The sequence below is a fragment of the Lactuca sativa genome, chromosome 5 (genome assembly GCF_002870075.4).
Source record: "Lactuca sativa cultivar Salinas chromosome 5, Lsat_Salinas_v11, whole genome shotgun sequence".
Taxonomy (NCBI): Eukaryota; Viridiplantae; Streptophyta; class Magnoliopsida; order Asterales; family Asteraceae; genus Lactuca; species Lactuca sativa.
In genome coordinates, this window is record NC_056627.2 from 18387638 (window position 1) to 18397440 (window position 9803).

A 9803-nucleotide genomic window follows, 5' to 3' on the forward strand; every position below is an offset into this window, starting at 1 on the left:
GATATGGTGCTTAGATCTGGACCTTAGTAGGTCCAGAGAGTCCATAATGTCATGCTTTATGTCCTTCCTTATGGGTTGGAGACTAGGGTTGCCATGTTAGAAGTCATTTCTTTAAAGAGAGCCTTGTAGGTGTTGCATGGTAACCAAGACCGTGACTTTACGTGATAAATGAGCTTAGGAGGGCCAGATCTATGAGTGGATAGAGCGGATCTGACCTCAGAAGCGAGATTGAGTTGATGCATGGCATGGACTCGCCGAGTCTGAAGAACAGACTCGGCGAGTAGCATGAAGATTATCCTTAACCACTCAGCGAGTGGTCCTGCCGAGTTATGGGTTGACTCAGTGAGTCAGGGAGAGTTAGAGAGGGTTGACAGGTGGACTGAGTCGAGCTGGAACTCGCCGAGTTGTTCTTGAGACTCAGCGAGTTGAGTCGTGGTGGCCCCGCGATTCATGCCAGGTGGAACTCGTCGAGTCAGGGGAGTACTCGACGTGTCAAAAGAGAATCCTAGAGAGTTGGTGAAAACGCTTAGACTCGTCGAGTCGCTTTAGTGCACTCGCCGAGTCCGGTCAAAGTTGACCATTGACCATTGACTAGGGTTGACTAGTGTTGACTTGATAGGGTAGTCAACCTTAGTGGTAAAAGTGTTAATTAGAGATGTATGATTATATAGGAGGATTATAGCTCGGAGGATCGAGCACGAGTGATTTCCAGGGTTCGCGAGTTATCGAGATATACGAGGTGAGTCTTCTCACTATACTTTACCTTGAGTAGGTAATCAGAGTTATCTGACAGAATATGTGTATGTTATGTGTATGCTATGTGTTGTACTGCATGATGTCTATGTGATTTATGTTGTGCATGCTTACAAAGTTGGAACCGGAAGGTTCCCAGAGTTAGAACCAGTGGGTTCACAGAGTAGGGTCTACGAACCCACAGAGTTATAGCCTCGAGTGGCTAATATGTGTTATGTGTGGTATTTTGGGGAACTCACTAAGCTTTGTGCTTACAGTGTTAGTGTTGTTTGTTTCAGGTACTAGTGATGACCGTGGGAAGGCGCCGGCTTGATCTGCACACACGCATGGGATTTTTATGATATGTGATCTTGGGATTTTGTATGATGTGAATTGGAGATTTAAACTTTATGTTTTATGAAAATTAAATGAAAAATGTTTTATATTTTGTGAAAAATTATTTTGAAATTCACGGTGTTACACATGGACCTCATGAACAGGGTGTGCAGGCCGATGTTGGATCGCTCAGTGATTGTGTTCATCAATGATTTATTGGTGTATTCGAGATCCAGAGAGCAGCATGAGGAGCATTTGAGGGAGATCCTCAGAGTTCTGATATCGGAGAGGCTTTACGCCAAATTCTCTAAGTGCGATTTCTGGTTATGAGAGGTCCAGTTCTTGGGGCATCTCGTCAATCAGAATGCGATATTGGTCGATCGGGTTAAGATTGAGGCAGTGATGAGTTGGGAGGTGCCGAGATCCCCCACCGAGATCAGGAGTTTTCTGGGGTTGGTCAGCTATTATCGGAGATTTAGCAAGGATTTCTCCATGATTGTTGTTCCTCTCACCAGGTTGACCCGGAAGGGCGTGGTTTTTAGTTGGGGTCCTGAGCAGCAAGCCTCATTCGAGACACTTCGCCAGAGGTTATGCGAAGCCCCGGTGTTAGCCCTTCTGAAGGGAATGGAAGACTTTGTGGTGTATTGTGACGCATCGATATCGGGGTTGGGTGCGGAGCTGATGCAGCGAGGGCGCGTGATAGCATATGCATCGAGGCAGCTGAAGCCTCATGAGACGAGGTATCCCACCCACGATCTGGTGTTGCTGGCAGTGGTATTCGGCCTCAAGATCTGGCGTCGCTATTTGTATGGGGTTCGGTGTACTATATACAAAGACCATAAGAGCTTGAAGTAATTGATGGATCAGCCCAACCTGAATATGCGCCAGAGGAGATGGTTGGATGTGGTAAAGGATTATGATTGTAAGATCCTGTACCACCCGGGCAAGGCTAACGTTGTAGCCGATGCCCTGAGCCGGAGGACGGAGAGTGCACCGATACAAGGCATTTGTATGAGGATGACGGTGATGACTCCGGTGTTGGATACCATTCGAGGGGCCCAGGCAGAGGCCGTGAGACCAGAGAACCGCAAGAAAGAGCGGGTGATCGGGCAGATATCTTAGTTTGTTACTGATATCCGAGGGCTTATGACCTTTTAGGGTCGGATTTCGGTGCCTTTCGTGGGCGGGGCACGTATCATTCTGATGGAGGAGGCGCATAGATCGAGGTTCTCAATCCATCACGGGGCCACTAAGATGTATTTGGACTTGAAAAGAGATTACTGGTGGCCCTGTATGAAGAGGGATGTTGCGTGGTTCGTTGAGAGGTGCTTGACTTCTCGCAGGGTTAAGGCCGAGCACCAACGTCCGCATGGCAAGCTGCAGCCACTCGAGGTTCCCTAGTGGAAGTGGGAACAGATTTCTATGGACTTTATAACCAAATTTCCAAAGACAGCAAGGGGTGTCAGTGCAATTTCGGTGATCGTTGATCGGCTGACGAAGAGCACTCACTTCCTTGCTATCAGTGAGAGCTCTTCTGCAGAGAGGCTAGCGGAGTTGTATGTGAGGGAGGTGGTATCGCGGCATGGAGTACCGATCTCGATTGTGTCAGATCGATATATACGTTTCACTTCCAGGTTTTGGAAGAAGTTCCATGAGGTGTAGGACACGAGGCTACATTTCAGTACCGCTTACCACCCACAGACGGACGGACAAAGCGAGCGGACGATTCTGACGCTCGAGGACATGATTCGCGCATGTGTGTTGGACTTCGGAGGAATTTGGGACACGTATTTGCTATTGGTATTGGTATGTCTCTCTACGAGTTATTGTACGGGAGGAGGTGTCGGACTCCCATCGGGCAGCGAGTGATGGGCAGCACGGAGATAGTGCTTTCAGACGACAGAGCAGATATAGCAGGTCAGATAGAGGTTGTTAATAGCTTAGAGTCGCCAGAAGAGTTATGCAGATAGGCGACGGTCCGAGCTCGAGTTCCAAGTGGGAGACTTTGTACTCCTGAAGGTATCTCCTTGGAAAGGGGTGATCCGATTCTGGAAGAGGGGCAAGTTGGGGCCCCGGTACATTGGTCCTTTCAGGGTGACCGCTAGGGTGGGCAGGGTAGCATACCATTTGGAGCTACCTGTGGAGTTAAGCCAGATACATGATACCTTCCACGTGTCTCAGTTGAGGAAGTGTATTGCCAACGAGACGGCAGTTGTACCACTAGAGGACACTCAGGTGGATGCGAGCCTGGATTATGTTGAGAGGCCAATCGCGATTGTGGATGGAAAAATCAACGTTCTGAGGAACAAGGAGGTTCCCCTGGTTCAGGTCCAGTGGCAACATCGGAGAGGGTCCGAGCTGACTTGGGAGACAGAGTCGGAGATGCGGAAGCAGCATCCGGGGTTGTTTGCGGCATGAGACTTTGAGGGCGAAGTCTGGTTCTAGTGGGGGAGAAAAGTAACATCCTGAAATTCAGGTATATCTATTTAAACCTTCCTGCTTTCTAAGTTGTCTAGTTTAGGCCTTAAAAGAAGATTATGGAAAATGAGTACGCTGGGCGTACTGAAGAGTACGTTGTGTGTACTCATGGGTGTGTTTTGGACGCGGATTCCACCAGGTACACTCGGTGTACCTTAGGCTACGCTGGGCTTAGCAGGTCCAGACTCAAAACCCTAAATGATACTTGAGCCCTATATAAAGAAAGTTATGGCCTTATCCTCAGCCACCATTTAAGAGAGTGAAACCCTAAGAGAGAGCCAACCTTCGTTCTAAGCTTGTGTGTGTGTGAGTGTGTGTTTGAGCTTGAAGTTCCTTTGTGTCTTTGTGAAGAAGAAGAGGGGACCTTTAGGGAAGCTAGTCTTGGAGTGCGAGCTTTAGATCTGAGCTTTGCAAAGGGGGAAACATCACTTGGAGGTAAAAAGCTCAGAACTTTCCTCTTCATTTTGGATTTATTTATTATGGGCCATTTTTAGGGTTTAAGTCCCAAAGGTGGAGACTTTATTAAGCAAAGGGACTCAATGGACCTAGATCTATCCCATTTCAGTGTTATATGTGTTTTAGATCCATAAAAATCCAGTCTTGGTCACTAAGAGCCGACCATGCTTGATTTATGGGCTTTAAAATGTTGTAAATGGAGTGATTTGGGTGTTGGTGACTTTTACAACCATGCAAAGGCTTAAATTCACTGACTTTATGGAATAAGAGGCTTAGAGACAATCAGATTGGAAAGTTGGACGTGTGTCTTAACCGTTTAAGACCCATAATCAAAAGGAGTATGAAACTGGTAGTTACGCGGGGCGTAATCCCAGTACACGCAGCGTAGGGGAACGCGTTCCCCGATTCAGTGAAGTCGCCGGGTACGCCTAGTGTACAGATTTGGTACACGCAGCGTAACCTGGAGGGTTGACTTTTGTTGACTGTTAGGGTTTAGTCAATGATTGGATCTTTGAGCCATAAGAGGGGTAAAATGGTCTTTTACCCTTCTGAGAGAGCTTAGAGAGGCATTAGTCTTGCCTTTGAAAGTTGTATTGGTTAGAGTAATTATTCCATGTAATTAGGCGGAGGCTAGAACAGTATTACCGAGTTCGAAATTTACCGAGTTACCCGAGGTGAGTCTTCTCACTATACTTTACCTAGAGTGGTAATTAGAGTTATGTGGTAGATTATGTTGTATGTTATTTGTATGATGTGATATCAATGTGTTTCTGTGCTATGTGTGATTCAGAGTTTACAGAGTTAGGACCGAAAGGTCTACAGAGTTAGGACCAGAGAGTCCACAAAGTTATGGGACTGGAGGGTCCCACTGAGACACATTGACCAGAGGATCATACAGAGTTATAGCCTCGAGTGGCTAATATGTGTTGTATGTGGTATTTTGGGGAAACTTACTAATCATTTATGCATACAGTGTTATGTGTTATGTGTTTTAGGTACTAGTGACGATCGCGGGAAGGCGCCGACATGATCCGTACATACAGACAGAGGATTTTATTTGTGATCTTGGGATATGTTTTGTTTTTAAACATGAGATCTGAAAATGTTGAATGAGTTTTTATATTGTTGAAAATGAAAATTTGTTTTGAAAATTTACATCGTTACACTTCGGCTATAAAAAGAGACACACACGTTTGTTTCTTCGATTCCCAGCTGACAAGTTTGCCATCAAGGAACTGACATCCTCCAGTAGTGCTTTTTCGGTCCAGTCCACATCCTCCTAGATCAGCATCAGAAAATGCCTAAACAAAGAACCCTGTCTTTGCTTGGTACCAAAGACCGAGAGAGGAGGTTCGCTTCAAATATCGAAAGATATTCTTCACAGCCAACAGGTGAGGTTCACGAGGATTAGCTTGAAATTTGGCACAATAACATACAGAAAACATTATTTCTGGTCGACTGGATGTTAGATACATCAAGGACCCTATCATTTGATAATAGAGGGTCATGCCAGCAGCCGGTTTGTCCAGAGAAGGTGTTAACTTCGTGCCAAACGCCATATGAACCTTCACTTTTGAGTCTCCCATCATTCCAAACTTGGCTAGCAAGGTCTTCATGTAAGCCTCTTGATTAATAAAAATACCTTCGGGTCCCTATCTAATATTTAAGCCAAGGAAAAAGTTAATTGGACCCATTGAGCTCATTTCAAACTTAGTCTCCATCAACTTCCTGAATTCAGCTGTTAAGCAAGGATTCATGGAGCCGAAGATGATATCATTGACGTAAATTTGAACGATCATAAGGTGGTCACCCTATTTCTTATGAAAGAAGGTTGGGTCAACCGAACCTTGTTTAAACTTGGACATTTTTAGAAATCGAGTTAATGTTTCATACCATGCTCTTGGTGCTTGCTTCAGACCATAAACCACCTTGTCCAGAATGTAGCAATGATCTGGATACTTCTCGTTCACAAAACCTGGAGGTTGCGCTACATATACTGTTTCTTCTAATTCTCAATTTAGAAATGCACACTTGACGTCCATTTGATATACTTCAAAGTTATTGTGAGCAGCATACGCTAGAAAGATTCTCATTGATTCTAACCTGGCCACTGGAGTGAAGGTCTCTTTGTAGTCTATCCCTTGTTCTTGACAGTATCCCTTCATAACCAGCCTTGCTTTGTTACGAATTACATTCCCTTCTTTGTCCATTTTGTCTCAAAATACCCATTTTAGTCCAACTACCGATGCATCCTTTGGTGTAGGAATCAGTCTCCATACCTTGTTTCGCTCAAACTCATGGAGTTCGTCTTGCATTGCCTATACCCAATTAGAGTGATCAAGTGCAATGTTGACAGTCTTTGGTTCAATTCTGGAGAAAAACGAATTAAACATGCAAAATTCCACTTGAGAGAATAATGCAGTTTGCTTCGCTTTTAATTGAGAACGAGTAAGAACTCATTCTGATTAATCACCAATTATTTGGGTTTTTGCATAATCTTTTGTCCATTTGATGAGAGGATGGTAATTTGGATCATAGGAGGGATCCAACTTAGCATTTACTTCTTCTTCTAATTCTGAATGAGAATCATCATCATTTTCATTTGTATTCTCCCCCTCAAATGATGAGACAGTTTCGCCTTTAAGCATTGAATTCTCCCCCTCAACTCGACGTTCGGTTGGTGTGGTAGTTGATGAGTTCTCCCCCTGGAATGATAATTCAGGGTTATCGGATGAAGATGAACCCTCCCCATGAAATGTAGAACTTTCTTTTGGAGGTTCGCTTGGACTAGGTTGTTCGCCAGTTCCTGGTTGTTCTTTTTCCATATCCTTCGCTTCATCATCAATGATTTGCTTCAAGGAATCAATCTTATTGTCATCTGCCTTTGCTTCAGAGTGAATGGCTTTCTCTGGTTCATCGAACAATGAAATATATTGCTCAAATAAATTCAAAAAAGAAACAGTAACTTGACCAGACGTTGGAAAGATTTCCTCCATGGAACCTTCGGTTGTTTGAAGCTTTTTGACGTAGTTGTCATCGAAGGTGACATAATAGTTTTCTTCGATTTTCTTGGAACGTTTGTGATGAGTTAAAAAAACTCTTTGATCGATTAGATCTTTGTAACAGGTAAATAAAGAATGTAAAAACAGTGAAATAAAACACAAGTATGGATCTGAATGAGTTGAATGATTATATTAACTCAATCCTCAGCAGAGCTCGATTAAGAACTTCCGCTGTAGAGGATTCTAGGGTTACAAAACAAGAACGATGAATAAGCTTGAAAAACTCTATCAATTCTTATCTAATTGTCACGTTCTAGGATGCATGCAAGCATCTATTTATAATAAACCCTAAACAAAACTCACGGATGGACAGGCCCATACCGGAGACAAAACTTGGACTAGCTAATGAGCCCAAAAGACGCAACACTAAACTGGACCCAACAATCTCCCCCTTTGCGTCAATTTGGAGCGAGACTATCATTTTTTCTTGCTTGGACCAGCAGCTGGAACCTTCTTGGTTGTGTCAAACAGACGTGGGATAATGGCGAGGATTATCTGTCTGAAGCGAATGTACCATTGAATCATATCGTCAAAGTACTTCTTATCATCTGCTGTGTTCTGCTTGCACCGATGAATGATCCCTAAGACATGTTCCTGACATGTAGTGGTATAGCGATGTTTGTCTGCCAAAGCGAAAAGGCATTTCTGGCCTTCATTTTTGGTAAACATAACGGAGTTTCTCTTTGGGTCTATCTTCCCCATCTGCATCATGTTTAGGTCACTTGCTGAGCCAACAGGAGATATGGTAGGCTTTTTCTTGAATACGCTCGCTATCTCCTGATCCATCTGGGCAACTTCCATGACATAGCATACAAGCATCCTCTTAAAGTGGTCAATGATCGGACCATATTCTGCTTCGTTTGTAAGAAGGATGTTGTGCAAGATGATCTAGTCATGTCGATTTAAGTTGGGAAGATCCGCAAGTGAGATGGCATGTTCGGTCTTGGCAGATCCTCTCAGTATCTTGAACCGAACGTTGGTGAAGTTTCCTTCCCTGTACGGCTTTAGGACCCGAACATTGATAATCTTCTGAGCGCTCCATGTTTGGTACTGTGGTTAAGCATCCCTCAGATAGAATTCGACTAAGTCCCGGTCAACCTTTGGATGAGGATGAGGGAACTCATGGCAAAGGCATGAAATATGAACGCCTTTCGGGTCAGTGGCATATCGAACTGAGAATCGATAGTATTAGAACGATCTAAAGAGATCACCGGTTCTAGCCACAAGATGTTGGGTGTTTCGATGGCTTCTTTCATCAGCTTCTCAAGAGTCCAACGAGGAAAAAGAGTTTTCCTGCTCTCGAGAAGGTCGTGAGCTTCTTTCTGTCTTCTTTCGGCTTCTTCAGCCTCTCTAGCTACACGAGCGCTGATGTTAGCATCTTTATCTCGACCTTGCTTTTTCAGAAAGTCGGCAATGGTCTCCTTATCATCATCGTCGCTCTCCTCAACAATTTTCTTGCCCTTTTCTTTTACACCCGAACCTGAGGCTTGGCCTATAGGAGGAGGTTCGGTTGTGTGTGTTGCTGTTGAAGTAGGAGGCGGTTGAGACACATTCTCTTTTTCTCCCCCTTGTTTCGGAATGGACACGAAATCAAGGAGCCCTTCAATCTTGCTCAGGAGAGAAAGGGCAGGAGCAAGCTTTTCTGCAAGGTCACGCCTCACAGAATAGTTTAGGATCGGGTCATGTGCTTCCAGGATGTTTGAAATAGCTGAGTGGACATCCGAAACACACGAAGAAATTATCTCTCTTTCTAATCGAAGAGACTCAATCTCCTTTTGAGAATTGGAGAGTTGAATATTCTTGACCTTAAGAGCGGTGGTCTTCCTAGCAAGAGCGTCCATGAGGGAGTTCTCAGCAGCTAGATCTTCTTGAAGCTTGGTGAGGCGCTCCTCAATGGTCGTCTTGAAAGCTGAGTTGTCGTCTGAGAGAGTTTGATGAAGAGAAGCAAACGACTTCAGCTCTGATGCAACTGAGGTAGCCAGTTGGTTAACAATGGGTTCCAGCTTTGTTTTGGTGGCTTTAGCATTTTCCTGTAATGACTGTAACAAAGAAGAAGCATCAGTGAATAGTTTATCGACTTTTTCGGTCGCTGCCTCACAAGCTTTGGTTGAGGAATCAATGGCTGCAGTGGCGGAGTCTAGAGAGACTTCATGAGCTTTGGAAAAAGCATCAACAACCTTCTGAATGGCAGCTTCAGAGATGGTAGACTGAGATGTAGAAGAGGAGGCGATGAGCGAATTGATTTTATCGTGAAGCTCCTTTAGATGCCTCTTTGTGACAGGAGCATCATCATCGTCATCACTCTGAACTTGATACGGACTATAATAGACTGAATCAAAGGTCATGCCCTCTCCTCCAAGGAATTGTTCTTCACTCTCTGCTGGGTGAGCATGAGAGGAGGGGGTGGTGAGGGTGGAGGCTCGGTACCTGTAGTAGGTTCGGGTTGGGTTGTATGTCCGGTAGTTGGTGGTGGTTTGTGTGCTTCAGTATGAACCCCTATATCAGATACATTGGTTCTTACTTCTGCAGTGGTGGTGGTTGCTTCGGTAAAGATTGGAGGGGGTACTGGGATGGAGGTAGGTGGTATTTCAGTGGTGGAAGTTATGGGGGGAATAGAAATAGGAATGGTAACTGGTGGAGAGGAGATTGGAGAAGTGGAAAAGTGAACTTCTGGTGTAGGCGAGCGTGGTGGAGTGTTACCACGAGGAGATCCGTCAGAATCAGAACCCTCTTCCTCAG